The 15409-nt window shown below is 43.9% G+C and overlaps 1 long non-coding RNA gene across 1 annotated transcript in view; it reads right to left on the bottom strand.

Moving 5' to 3' along the window:
- LOC134344943 (uncharacterized) overlaps positions 1–11408 on the bottom strand; it is an 85745-nt gene extending 74337 nt beyond the window's left edge. The window contains exon 1 of the long non-coding RNA XR_010017570.1: positions 11269–11408. This is a non-coding gene — a long non-coding RNA (uncharacterized LOC134344943). The remainder of the gene's footprint in view (positions 1–11268) is intronic.
- Positions 11409–15409: the final 4001 nt, after the last annotated feature.

A 15409-nucleotide genomic window follows, 5' to 3' on the forward strand; every position in this document is an offset into this window, starting at 1 on the left:
TAATAAAAAATTTACTCCGAACTTTTGAACTTTGATATTTTTATGTGCCTCAGTTAATTCTCTGTTATGCCTTTTTCATTCCAAAAAAAAACAGCTATAGTGATTGTTTACCTCAGAGCTAAAGTTTTCTGCTCAGAGAAACATTGTTGTAATTAATTCCTGCACCTTTTCCAGTGCAATCAGATCTTTCCTCGGGTGGTGACAAGAAATACTGTGTGTAACTAGTGAAGTATGGATATTTTATATTCCAATCTTGGCTAATTAAAGCACAGCATTCTATATGGAGACCAAAGAGGCTGCAGAATCTGGAAGCTGCATCAAAAAAACAAGCTGCTGGAGGAACCTGGGGATGAAAATGAACAGTTGACAATTCGACTTTATCTGCTCTACAAATGTCAACTTTCTATTACCTTGCACAGATGTGCCTTATGTTGCTGTGTTTCACCATTCTACATGTCTATTGACAAACTCAGCATTAGCATTCGACTGTACCTCTTCCTAAAGATGCTGCCTGGCCTGCTGCATTCACCAGCAACTTTTGTGTGTGTTGCTTGAAATTCCAGCATCTGCAGATTTCCTCGTGTTTACTTGTTAATGTACTCATGATTCAGGAAAAAAATATTGCAAACAACGGCACTGGTTCTGTATTGTTTACCTAGAGTCTTAAAAGGGATGTAGGAGAGATCTGCATGAGGAAGATACTTAGCACTTGTTAAGGGCAAACATTGTTTGTATTGATCCTCCTGTAATGATTAGCATTGTTCAGATTGTTACAAATGGGAAAAACTAATTTTATTTTACATTAAACTCTGGAAGCTATATCTTTATACACTTACTTTGATTTAATTGCTTTCACATAGACACACGAGAACTCTTTAACACAATAGCATTTACTTAAGTTGACCCTTGCACCATTTTACATCTTCCATTTCTTCAAATATTTTACTGCTTACTTGAAACAAATGCGCGATGACAAAGGCCCTAATAAAAGCATACATTGCCCTTCAGGTTCTAAAGAAAGGTCATCAACCGGAAATGTTAACTCTGTCTCTCTCTCTCAACTGCTGACTGACTGGCTTACAGAGTGCTTTCTGCATTTTAGTTGACTTTATATCGTCCTTAAATTGTTCTGACAGCTGACACTGCCCTCTAGGTCTGCAGTCAGTAACTGGGATCTGTATCTGTTATATTATTCATTGTATCTTCTTCAGTTGACTGTGGAGTTAGGTTAATTACTGGAGACCAAAATTTCAGAACAGTTCTAATGTCTGGTGATTAGTCCATAGGATGAGTAGGATTCGGAACGGCCATGGTGGAATGGCAGATCAGACTTGATGGGCTGAATGGCCTAATTCTGCTCCATTAGATATGCTCAATGGTGGGGAGGGCTTTACTCATGATGAACTGGGCCATATCCACTACTTTTTGTGGGATTTTCCTTTCAAGGTCATTGGTGTTTCCATACCAGGCCATAATGCAAGATGCTGCCTGGCCTGCTGCATTCCACCAGCATTTTGAGTACGCAACCAGTCAATTTACTCTCCACCACACTTCTATAAAATTGTGTCAAAGTTTTAGATGTCATGTTGAAACTACACAAACACCTAAGGAAGTAGAGGTGTTGCCATTTCTTCTTCATAATTGCATCAAGGAATTTAAAGTTGCTGACCCTCTTCATCTCTAATTCCCAATTTGGACAGTCTCATGGACCTCTGGTTTCCTCCTCCTGAAGTTAATAATCAGCTCCTTGGTCTTGCTCACATTGAGTAAGAGGATGTTGTTATGGCACCACTTAGTCAGATTTTCAACCTCCCTCCTTTTTGCAGATTCATTTCCACCTTTTCTTCAGTCAACGACCGTCATTTTCTAAGGCTTTCTGGATGTCAGGAATATCCAACAGTTGAAGGTCGGGCTTTAAAAGGATGAAGATAGGAAAGCTGTATCCATAATGGGCAGATCCATGAGGTAACTTGCTTTGTAGAAACACCTTTACCTCTTGCCAGCTTATTTAATTCATTCATTGCAAGACTTTATTGTCAGTCCTTCAGCACACATTTCAGACTCAATCACTTTGCTGTGGATGCCAGGACATAAATAGCCAAGGACAAAAAAAAGACTGTTAGCCTTGGACATTAGTGAACCAAATTTGCTTTTAAAAATGCTATATTTTTCATTGTCACTCATTTAATTAATAGAATTTAATTTCCTTCTGGTGGGATATGATCTCTGGATCAATAGTCCAGGCTTCTGCATATGTCTCCTAACTTAATTGCTAGGCTATAGTTTCATACAATATTTTGATGCCAACAACTATAATTGGGATTCTCCTCAGAGTTCATCCATGTACTGTTACTAGTAGTCAGGATTCAGCTCCTACACACTCCCAACTATTTTGTGGCACCCTTGAATCCTTCAAATTATTTGGATAAAATTCCCAACACATATGCTTACACAAGCTTTAGATTTCTGAAGCACTGCCCCACCTGAGAAGACTCAAACTGTCAAGCAGACTGCTTGAGAGTAAAAACACCATTTAAAGGAACTCAACAGTTAAATTCTACTGGACTTCCTGAAAAAAAACTTGCAGGCATCCAGGAATACCACTGTTACAAGTAACTCTGAGTCTCAACCCAACTTTAAGCTACAATCTGTCTTTCAGCAATAGGAGATCAAATAGCACAAAAGAAAATTCAATAGGATTAATAGACAACCTTCTTATAAAGATTTCCTTATTCAGGTGGTTTTAATGGTTTTTGTAAAAGGTATTAATTTTCTGCTTTGTTTTACTTGCACAATCTATAAGTAAAGCTGAAATTAATGAATTACAATGAACAATCTTAACCTAGCAGATTGACAGATTTCAGCCACAGAACTCCCTGTCAAATCAGAACCAACTCTATAAACAATAATAAAAAGAACATTTATGGGCATTGCTGCATATTTATTTATTTTTTACTGCCTTTACAATGTCAGATTGTGCTTGAATATAAAGTACCAGGGAAAGGATGAAAATAGTTATCCACCAGGGTCATTGATATCTGAAGCTTTTTGTGACTTCAAGATAAGAGTATCAGTTTTCTCAACCTTATTAGGCCAGGTCCCATTCTGGTGCCACTGACTTCTCGGAATCTCTGGAAGTGCTCTAATAAGAAAACCACAGGGCAGCCACTCTGCTGCTATCATAAACCTCAACACGATATTGTGTATTAATATTTCAGTTGCATGGAGGAACCTATGCTACACGCCAAGCATTACAACCTCAAAGACTACTGCTGGGACTAATCTGCAGTAAACCTGCCCATGTGCATTGAATATGTTCTGACTTCTAGCAGTGGGAAAGAAAGCAGGGGGGACGGAATGCATTGTGGTAGTGTTTTGGGGAGAAGTCATTAACAAATGGCCAACTGAGTATTCAATGGGTGATGTTTTGTTTGAAAAATGTCTTTATCTGAAGATTATGTGACTTCTCTCAATATCTATGATATTGGACATTATCTGGAAATGCATAGAGGAGTGTGTGTCTCACAAGATGATCCGGGTACAGGTGCCCCCCGCTTTTCGAACGTTCGCTTTACGAAACCTCACTCTTACGAAAGACCTACATGAATATCCTGTTTTCGCTTTCAGAAGGTGTTTTCACTGTTACGAAAAAAAAGCAGCGCGTGATAAAAAATCAGCGCACAAAAAAGTCAGTGCGCGATAGAAGGCAGCGCGCACCCCGAGCAGCTGCTCTCCCTGGATTCGGAACAGCATTGCTTTAACACGTGACTGTGAGCAGCCGTTTTCAAGATGAGTTCTATGGTATCGGAAAAGCCTAAAAGAGCTCGCAAGGGTGTTACACTTAGTGGAAAACTAGACTTAATCAAGCATTTTGATCGTGGTGAACGAAGTAAGGACAACGTGAGTTTGGCTTGTGGAAGTTGGCAAACATGATGTTGAAGAGGTTTTGGCATCCCATGACCAAGAACAGACAGATGAAGAACTGACGCAATTGGAAGAAAAAAAGGATAACAATTGAAACCGAATAAGTAATGATAAAGTATGACTTTAATTTTGAAAGGGTACGTCGGTTTAGGGGATATTTGCAGGATGGTTTGAGTCCTTACAAAGAACAGTGCGATAGAAAAATGCGCGGGGCTCAGCAGTCAAGCAAGCCTTCCACATCAGCCACAGCAGACAACAAACCCTGACCTTCGACATTGAGGTGGGCAGTCGTAGGAGAAGATGAGCCGCCTGCTCTGATGGAAACAGACAACGAGATGACACCCCAGTGTCCTACCACCCCAACCCCCAGGCCATGGACAGATACCAATTCGCGGAGAATGCAACGATAGCCGGGAGGCACACAGCACATCTTTCAGAAAAAAGCCGAAATAAACATGCTAATTAATTAGGTGCTGCCCGACACGTAATTGTTGGCCCAGATCAGAGGCAATGCAATCGGCAATCGGCACTGATCTGGGCCGACAATTAGTGTCAGGCAGCACCTAATTAATTAGCATGTTTATTTCAGCTTTTTTCTTAAATATGTGCTGGATGCATCCGGGCTACCGCTGTACCCCTGCATGCTTCGCGGCAATGTATCGGTTGGTGGCCCAGAGGGTGGGGCCACTGCACCACCCAACCTGCGATGACTCACTCTAACACACCATCATCAGTGTGCTCTGCGCTGTCTTCTCGATTCCAGTAAGTGATACTACACTGTACATACATTATGTCTACTTCATATTGGCTGTGTATTTTTATGTGTTATTTAGTATGATTTGGCAGCTTCATAGCTTAAAGGTTACCGGAGAGCGCTTGCGCCGTGATTTTACCTAACAGCGCTGGCGTGAGATTTTCGCTACAGAGAACAGTTCAGTAATGATTGTGGAAAAGTATTTCTACTTTATATAGGCTCTGTATTTATCATATCATTCCTGCTTTTACTATATGTTACTGTTATTTTAGATTTTGTGTGTTATTTGGCATGATTTGGTAGGTTATTTTTGGGTCTGCAAACGCTCACAAAATTTTCCCATATAAATAAGTGTTAATTGCTTCTTTGCTTTACGACATTTCAGCTTACGAACCGTTTCATAGGAATGCTCTACCTTTGGATGGCGGGGAAACCTGTAATCTCTAATCGGAAACCTTGGATGAATTACGAAGTCAAGTCCCTTTTGAAGGCTAGAGCTGTGGCTTTTAGGTCTGGAGATACCAGTCACTACACGGAATCCAGGTGTGAACTCCAGAAAGCGATTAAGGGCACCAAGAGGCAATATCGAGCCGAGTTGGAAGCCCAGGCTAACCAGAGGGATGCCGGTAGGCTATGGCAGAGTCTAAATGAGATCACTGAGTGCAAAAAAAAGGCTGGGAATATCAATAACTGTGGCGCTTCTCTTCCTGATGAACTTAACGTATTCTACGCAAGATTCGAACAGAAGAGGGGAGTTCCGCTCCCTCCGGATGAACCTGACCTGGTGGCATCAAGATTCATCGTCACCGTGGAGGACGTTAGAAGGGCCTTCCTGAAGATAAATCCAACAAGGCGACGGGCCCAGATGGCGTCCCGGGTTGAGTTCTCTGGGTCTGTGCAAGCGAGCTAGCTGGAGTGTTTGCTGACATCTTCAACTGCTCCTTGCTTCAGTCTAAGATCCCCTCGTGTTTTAAGAAGGCAACGATAATCCCAGTGCTGAAGAAGAGCAAGGTGGCATGCCTGAATGACTATCGACCTGTGGCTTCTGACATCAATTGCTATGAAGTGCTTCGAGCGATTGGTTATGGCACACATCAACCACAGCCTACCGGTCAACCTTGACGCTTTGCAATTCGCCTACCGGAACAACAGGTCAATGGCAGATGCCATCTCTCTGGCCCTACATTCCTCCTTAGAACACCTGGAGAATAAAGACGCATATGTAAGGCTCCTTTTCATTGACTACAGCTCTGCCTTTAATACCATCATTCCAAATAAACTGATTCCTAAGCTCCGGAACCTGGACCTTAGCACTCAGATCTGCAGCTGGATCTTCAACTTCCTCACAGACAGGATACAGGCTGTAAAAATAGGGGACAGACTCTCCTCTATAATCACTCTGAGCACCGGTACCCCACAAGGCTGTGTACTCAGCCCCTTGCTGTACTCACTGTACACACATGATTGCGTAGCCAAGTTTCCATCGAACTTAATATATAAGTTTGCTGATGACACTACAAGAGTAGGCCGTATCTTGGATAATGATGAGTTTGAGTACAGAGAGGAAATTAAGAACCTGGTGGCATGGTGCGAAGATAATAACCTATCCCCCAATGTCAGCAAGACGAAGAAAATTGGTTGTTGACTTCAGAAGGAGAGACGGACCGCACAACCCCATTTACATCGGTGGTGCACAAGTGGAACAGGTCGAAAGCTTTAAGTTCCTCGGGGTCAATATCACAAGTGACCTGACTTGGTCCAACCAAGCAGAGTCCACTGCCAAGAAGGCCCACCGCTGCCTTTACTTCCTGAGAAAGCTAAATAAATTTGGCCTGTCCCCGAAAAACCCTCACTAATTTTTTTATAGGTGCACCGTAGAAAGCATTCTTCTAGGGTGCATCACAACCTGGTATGGAAGTTGTCCTGTCCAAGACCGGAAGAAGCTGCAGAAGATCGTGAACACAGCCTAGCAATTCATACAAACCAATCTTCCGTCCTTGGACTCACTTTACACCGCAGCTGTCGGAACAGTGCTGCCAGGATAATCAAGGACACGACACACCCAGCCAACACACTTTTCGTCCCTCTTCCCTCCTGAAGAAGGGTCAGGAGCTTGAAGACTTGTACAGCTGGATTTGGGAATAACTTCTTTCCAACTGTGATAAGACTGCTGAACGGATCCTGACCTGGATCTGGGCCGTACCCCCAAATATCCGGACCCGCCTCTCGGTTTTTTTGCACTACCTTACTTTCCCTTTTCTATTTTCTATTTATGATTTATAATTTAATTTTTTTAATATTGACTATCGATTTGTACTCCAGGGAGCGCAAAGTGCAGAATCAAATATCGCTGTGATGATTTACGTTCTAGTATCAATTGTTTGGCGACAATAAAGTATAAAGTATAATTGTTCGGCCAAAGGAATTCTGGAATGCGGCGATCAAAATTAATGGATCTTTCATCTCTCCAAATCCAACTTAATGATTGCAATCATAGAAGCAAAATAAATGCCTTGATTATCTGATTCTCTGCCCCTTTGTATTCATAAGGACTGCACTTTGAAGAAAGAGCTGCTAACCATTTGACAGCCCCTAACACTGGAATCTTGTTTGTCAGCTGTAACAGGCTGAATTTCGCTATGCCTCATCTGAGTGGTGTAATTCCTACATGCATCACAGTATGTAGATGCATGGCCTACAAGATGTGCAGCAAACCATATACAACCACCCTACAAAAGACGGTGTGATAGTTGTGATTTGTTTCCTGGGGACTCCCACTAATGCTCCATTCATAGCGGGGGTGGCTCGGTAGCATAGTAGTTAGTGCATTGGGTTACAGCGCCAGCTTTCAGTGATCAGGGTTCAGATCCTGCTGCTGCCTGTAAGGATCTACTTGTGACAACATATCTTTTGTCCAGGGGCTTCAGCATCCTCTCACATTCCAAGGAACTATGGCTAGAGTTAATATATGGTGGGCATGCTATGTTGGCATTGGAAGTACGCCGATACTTAAGGGCTGCCCAGAACAATTGTTGCTGATTTGATTTGGCACAAGCAGCACATTTCACTCTCTGTTTCCATGTATACAGCAGGTGACAAATAAAGCTAATCTTTTCAGTCACAGCATTGCTGAACATTGCAAATTTCAGTCTACATTGAGCGGCAGCAACAAGTCAAGTTGCATAGCTTAAGGTGAGTCTGCCCCTCTAAAAGTGTAAAGGTGTTGCTGTTTTATCAGGTGCTGAAAGGTTTTGGTACAAGTTGTTCTGAAGTCAGGAATATGGAGGTCTAGATATACATGAAACCCCCGGTTTCCTTGGCTGTGTAAGTCGATGGAAAACACTCTCCGGTGCTACCAAACCCACGAGATTGAGACAGCTCTTCTATCCCAAACACCGGTTTGTGTAGATGCTGTGTAATTTGCTACCCTGTTACAAATTAGTGCCACGAATTGACAGACAGTACACTGCACATGATTAAAGGAATTATATTTATGAATCTTAAATTAACTAAAGGGTTAGTAAAGAAAAACAACAAGAAAAGGGCTAATTTAATTAAACAGTCCAATGTGCAGAATTTGGAGCTCATCTTGAACTTTTCTGTCACTCATGCACTGGGCACTCGGTCACTGTGAAAGCACACACTGTCTTCAGAATGTTGCTCGCATCTATCTCCCACCGAGTTGTATCCTGCGACTGGTTCTCCCTAGCATCATCTCTCTTCATCTCCCACGGAACGAAAAAAAAAACCCTAAGACCAGCCTTAGTGTCCCTCACCAATGAAACCTCCCTCTAATTCCACCATCCTAATTGGATGGCACACATTCCTTACCTTCAGCAATAACCCAAACCGACTGCTCTTACAGAATTGCTAACCAAAATACATACAGCATAGCAGTAAAAAAATGAACCAAGGCATTACATACATAGCGCTGCAGGCCTTAGAGAGGGAGGATGTGATACATCCATGAGAAACTAAAATTTCCCCAGGCAATGATTTGAACATCAGAAATTGAGTCCTGTGGACCTGATGACGCAAAACTTTGGAACAACATACCTCACACTTATTCAATGTGGACATCACTATATAGGCCCACAATTACTGATCAACCCTAACTGCCTTGGTATTGAGGTGCTTACCATGTCTCTCAGACTAATTACTCTGTATAAGACATTGGTGAGGCAGAATTTGGAATATTGTATGCAGTTCTGGTCATATACATAGAGGAAAAATATCAATAAGCTTGAAAGAGTGCACAGAAAATTTACAAGGATGTTACCAAAACGAGAGGACCCAAGTTATGGACGAAGGTTGAGTAGGTTAGGACCTTATTCCTGGGAGCATAGGAGAACATGGGGAAATCCTATAGAGACATACAAAAGCCTTGGTATATATCATTGGAAAAACAGGCTTAAGCATGCAGAAGGGAAAAGTTTTGCTGTATATGAAAGATGGTATGTCTTCACTTAAAAATTTAATCTGGAATGTTCAGCTTAGATTTTATTTTGACATCAAGGGCAAGTAGATGATATAATGCTCAATAATTCATTGTAAATGATTTTTCAGAGCCACCAACCCCATGTATGAGTTTAGCTTCTCCAAAGAGAGCCAAATACTTTCAGAATCATAGCAACATTGAGTAGAACTCAATCAGCAATTAACAGGAATTCTGCAGATGCTGGAAATTCAAGCAACATACATCAAAGTTGCTGGTGAACGCAGCAGGCCAAGCAGCATCTATAGGAAGAGGCGCAGTCGACGTTTCAGGCCGAGACCCTTCGTCAGGACTAACTGAAGGAAGAGTGAGTAAGGGATTTGAAAGTTGGAGGGGGAGGGGGAGAACCAAAATGATAGGAGAAGACAGGAGGGGGAGGGATAGAGCCAAGAGCTGGACAGGTGATAGGCAAAAGGGGATACGAGAGGATCATGGGACAGGAGGTCTGGGATGAAAGACAAGGAGTGGGGGGGACCCAGCGGATGGGCAAGAGGTATATTCAGAGGGACAGAGGGAGAAAAAGGAGAGTGAGAGAAAGAATGTGTGCATAAAAATAAATAACAGATGGGGTACGAGGGGAAGGTGGGGCCTAGCGGAAGTTAGAGAAGTCGATGTTCATGCCATCAGGTTGGAGGCTACCCAGACGGAATATGAGGTGTTGTTCCTCCAACCTGAGTGTGGCTTCATCTTTACGGTAGGGGAGGCCGTGGATAGACATGTCAGAATGGGAATGGGATGTGGAATTAAAATGTGTGGCCACTGGGAGATCCTGCTTTCTCTGGCGGACAGAGCGTAGATGTTCAGCAAAGCGGTCTCCCAGTCTGCATTGGGTCTCGCCAATATCTAAAAGGCCACATCGGGAGCACCGGAGCAGAATATCACCCCAGTCGATTCACAGGTGAAGTGTTGCCTCACCTGGAAGGACTGTTTGGGGCCCTGAATGGTGGTAAGGGAGGAAGTGTAAGGGCATGTGTAGCACTTGTTCCGCTTACACGGATAAGTGCCAGGAGGGAGATCAGTGGGGAGGAATGGGGGGGACGAATGGACAAGGGAGTTGTGTAGGGAGCGATCCCTGCGGAATGCAGGGGGGGGAGAGGGAAAGATGTGCTTAGTGGTGGGATCCCGTTGGAGGTGGCGGAAGTTACGGAGAATAATATGTTGGACCCGAAGGCTGGTGGGGTGGTAGGTGAGGACCAGGGGAACCCTATTCCTAGTGGGGTGGCGGGAGGATGGAGTGAGAGCAGATGTACGTGAAATGGGGGAGGTGCGTTTAAGAGCAGAGTTGATAGTGGAGGAAGCGAAGCCCCTTTCTTTAAAAAAGGAAGACATCTCCCTTGTCCTAGAATGAAAAGCCTCATCCTGAGAGCAGATGCGACGGAGACGGAGGAATTGCGAGAAGGGGATGGCGTTTTTGCAAGAGACAGGGTGAGAAGAGGAATAGTCCAGATAGCTGTGAGAGTCAGTAGGCTTATAGTAGACATCAGTGGATAAGCTGTCTCCAGAGACAGAGACAGAAAGATCTAGAAAGGGGAGGGAGATGTCGGAAATGGACCAGGTAAACTTGAGGGCAGAGTGAAAGTTGGAGGCAAAGTTAATAAAGTCAACGAGTTCTGCATGCGTGCAGGAAGCAGCGCCAATGCAGTCGTCGATGTAGCGAAGAAAAAGTGGGGGACAGATACCAGAATAGGCACGGAACATAGATTGTTCCACAAACCCAACAAAAAGGCAGGCATAGCTAGGACCCATACGGGTGCCCATAGCTACACCTTTAGTTTGGAGGAAGTGGGAGGAGCCAAAGGAGAAATTATTAAGAGTAAGGACTAATTCCGCTAGACGGAGCAGAGTGGTGGTAGAGGGGACACATTCTTTCTCTCACTCTCCTTTTTCTCCCTCTGTCCCTCTGAATATACCTCTTGCCCATCCTCTGGGTCACCCCCACCCCCGTCTTTCTTCCCGGACCTCCTGTCCCATGATCCTCTCGTATCCCCTTTTGCCTATCACCTGTCCAGCTCTCGGCTCTATCCCTCCCCCTCCTGTCTTCTCCTATCATTTTGCATCTCCCCCTCCCCCTCCAGCTTTCAAATCCCTTACTCACTCTTCCTTCAGTTAGTCCTGACGAAGGGTCTCGGCCTGAAACGTCGACTGCGCCTCTTCCTATAGATGCTGCTTGGCCTGCTGCGTTCACCAGCAACTTTGATGTATGTTGCTTCAATCAGCAATTAACTGGAATGTGAGTACTGCAACCTTTAGAAAGCAATGATGTGGAGTTCCCTCCTACTGCTGGATCTGTGCTCAGCATGCAAAGTTAATAGAGTGTTTCAATTGAACCATGAAGATCTAATATGTTACCAACAACATCAACTGTCCATTTTATATTGCTTAGCGTCACTATGTGCATACTGTTAGCGGGTTTTAGCTCTATGCAAACTGTGACACTCATCAATGAAGTCTACAGCTCTTCACTTGTTCACTTGACCTTTGTTTTATCTACTACTGACAAGGCTGAGAGTTACCGCCAAAATCTTGGATCCCTAAACTGTAAAAGCATAATTACTTTAGATTTCAACCCACAAATACTATTTTTGTCTCAAGGGGATGAAAGCTTGGTTTGAAAGATAACCAAAGGAAACCTGACAGAATTCTGCTCTCTCCTGTGAACCAGTAGCTAAATTTAAGGAGCAGTTAAGTGTCATTTTAGCTATATATGCTTCACGTTAAAATATTGAATTAATCCAGGAGGCTGGCCATTGGGAGGATGTGCTGCCCGATTAAAATGAGACTGAAAAAGGCAAAACATTGCTTTTATGGGGAAGCATTCTGCCATGGACAATCTTTTGCCAAACGCAAACACGAGGAATTCCGCAGTTGCTGGAAATTCAAGCAACACACATCAAAGTTGCTGGTGAACGCAGCAGGCCACCTGATGGCTTGAACATTGACTTCTCAAACTTCTGCTAATGCCCCACCTCCCCCTCATACCCATCCGTTATTTATTTATATACACACATTCTTTCTCTCTCTCTCTTTTTTCTCCCTCGGTCCCTCTGACCATACCCTTTGCCCATCCTCTGGGTTTTTCCCCACTCTCCCCCTTTTCCTTCTCCCTGGGCCTCCTGTCCCATGATCCTCTCATGTCCCTTTTGCCAATCAACTGTCCAGCTCGTGGCTCCATCCCTCCCCCTCCTGTCTTCTCCTATCATTTTGGATCTCCTCTCCCCCTCCCACTTTCAAATCTCTTACTAGCTCTTCCTTCAGTTAGTCCCGACGAAGGGTCTCGGCCCAAAACATCGACTGTACCTCTTCCTATAGATGCTGCCTGGCCTGCTGCGTTCACCAGCAACTTTGATGTGTTTTGCCAAACACCATCCATTTGCAGAACTTTATTATATATTCACAATCACTGAAAATATCATATCATTGAGGCACTTTATGGACGTAAAACACTTTAAGGTAACACACACAAAATGCTGGAGGAACCCAGCAGGCCAGGTAGCAACTATGGAAAGAATAAATATCGACTGTTTACTCTTCTCTATAGATGCTGCCTGACTCGTTGAGTTCCTCCAGCATTTTGTATGCGTTGCTTGGATTTCTGGCACCTGCAGATTTTCTCTTGTTTGTGATTGAAACACTTTAAGGCAGCATTTTTAATTTAGCATAAAGTAAACTGCTATTTCAATTTGCAACCCTGTTAAAAGAAAAGCTTAGAGCAACCAGACGTGAAATTTAAATAAGAAAGTATATCACAAGAAAGAATGTAGATATAGCTGCAGATCAGGTTTCCATTAAAGTATCTGAGGTATATTTAGATGGAAAATTCCCAGTCCCTTTAACCCTCCAAACCCTATCTTTTCTCCCATCAGACACTTCAGTCGGTACGCTTTCAATCGGATTCTGAGACTTACAATCAATGATTAATTATTCTAATAGATAGCATTCCACTTCCTTGCGTGGGGTTTTACTGAACATCCAAAAAGAAACTATCCAATAAAAACTATGAGCCAATGCAAACTGACAACGATTGGTTCCATAGGAAGCTGCCCACTTTCGGCCAATCACAGCTGAAATTGTCATGCAACTCCACACGTGTCCAGCTAAAGTAATTGGTCGATTCGGGTATTCCCTAACCGGAAACCTTGGATGAATTATGAGGTCAGGTCTGTTTTGAAGGCTAGAGCTGCAGCTTTTAGGTCTGAGGATACCAGTCACTACACGGAGTCCAGGCGTGAACTCTGGAAAGCCATTAAGGGCGCCAAGAGGCAATATCGAGCCAAGTTAGAAGCCCAGGCTAACCAAAAGGATGCCGGTAGACTATCGCAGGGTCTAAATGAGATCACTGGGAGCAAAGAAAAGGCTGGGAATATCAGTAACTGTGGCACTTCTCTTCCAGACGAACTTAACGTATTCTACGCTAGATTCGAACAGAAGAGGGGAGTTCCGCTCCCTCCAGATGAACCGGAACTGGTGGCATCGAGATTCATCGTCACCGAGGGGGACGTTAGAAGGGCCTTCCTGAAGATAAATCTATGGAAGGCGATGGGCCCAGACCCGGGGTGGGTTCTCCAGGCCTGTGCAAGCGAGCTAGCTGGAGTGTTTGCTGACATCTCCAACTGCTCCTTGCTTCAGTCTAAGATCCTCTCGTGTTTTAAGAAGGCAACGATAATCCCAGTGCTGAAGAAGAGCAAGGTAGCATGCCTGAATGACTATCGACCTGTGGCTTCTGACATCAATTGCTATGAAGTGCTTCGAGAGATTGGTTATGGCACACATCAACAACAGCCTACCAGTCAACCTCAATGCATTGCATTTCGCCTACCGGAGCAACAGGTCAATGGCAGAAGCCATCTCTCTGGCCCTACATTCCTCCTTAGAACACCTGGAGAATAAAGGCACATACATAAAGCTCCTTTTCATTGACTACAGCTCTGCCTTTAATACCATCATTCCAAATAAACTGATTCCTAAGCTCTGGAACCTGGGCCTTAGCACTCAGATCTGCAGCTGGATCTTCAATTTCCTCACAGACAGGACCCAGGCAGTAAAAATAGGGGACAAGCTCTCCTCTACAATCACTCTGAGCACCGGTGCCCCACAAGGCTGTGTACTCAGCCCCCTGCTGTACTCACTGTACACCCATGATTGTGCAGCCAAGTTTCCATCAAACTCAATATATAAGTTTGCTGATGACACAACAATTGTAGGCCGTATGTCGGGTAATGATGAGTTTGAGTACAGAGAGGAAATTAAGAACCCGTTGGCATGGTGCGAAGACAATAACCTATCCCTCAACGTCAGCAAGACAAAGGAATTGGTTGTTGACTTCAGAAGGAGTAGCGGACCGCAGAACCCCATTTACATCAATGGTGCGCAAGTGGAACAGGTCAAAAGTTTTAAGTTCCTCGGGGTCAATATCACAAATGACCTGACTTGGTCCAACCAAGCAGAGTTCACTGCTAAGAAAGCCCACCAGCGTCTTTAGTTCCTGAGAAAGCTAAGTAAATTTGGCCTGTTCCCTAAAATCCTCACTAATTTTTATAGATGCACCGTAGAAAGCATTCTTCTAGGGTGCATCACAACCTGGTGTTGAAGTTGTCCTGTTCAAGACCGGAAGAAGCTGCAGAAGATCGTGAACACGGCGCAGCACATCACACAAACCAATCTTCAGTCCTTGGACTCACTTTACACCGCACGCTGTCGGAGCAGTGCTGCCAGGATAATCAAGGACACAACCCACCCAGCCAACACACTTTTTGTCCCTCTTCCTTCCGGGAGAAGGCTCAGGAGCTTGAAGACTCATACGGCTAGATTTGGGAACAGCTTCTTTCCAACTGTGATATGACTGCTGAACGGATCCTGACCCGGATCTGGGCCGTACCCTCCAAATATCCGGCCCTGGCTCTTGATTTTTTTGCACTACCTTACTTTCCCTTTTCTATTTTCTATTTATGATTTAATTTAAATTTTTAATATTTACTCTTGATTTTCACTCCAGGGAGCGCGAAGCACAGAATCAAATATCGCTGTGATGATTATACACTCTAGTATCAATTGTATGGCGACAAAAAGTAAAGTAAAGTAAAGTAAGCAACCTGGAGGGGAGACCCCAGTTACACTTAATCTCCTTCTTGATGTATAGTGAGCTTGATGGCAGATCAACGTCGTGCTGATTAGAGGAGCTGGATGCACTTTGCTTCTGAACTTTCAGTTTTACAGCAGGTCTGACCGCTGCATGAAGG

Source organism: Mobula hypostoma, chromosome 4 (genome assembly GCF_963921235.1).
Source record: "Mobula hypostoma chromosome 4, sMobHyp1.1, whole genome shotgun sequence".
In the NCBI taxonomy this organism is placed as follows: Eukaryota; Metazoa; Chordata; class Chondrichthyes; order Myliobatiformes; family Myliobatidae; genus Mobula; species Mobula hypostoma.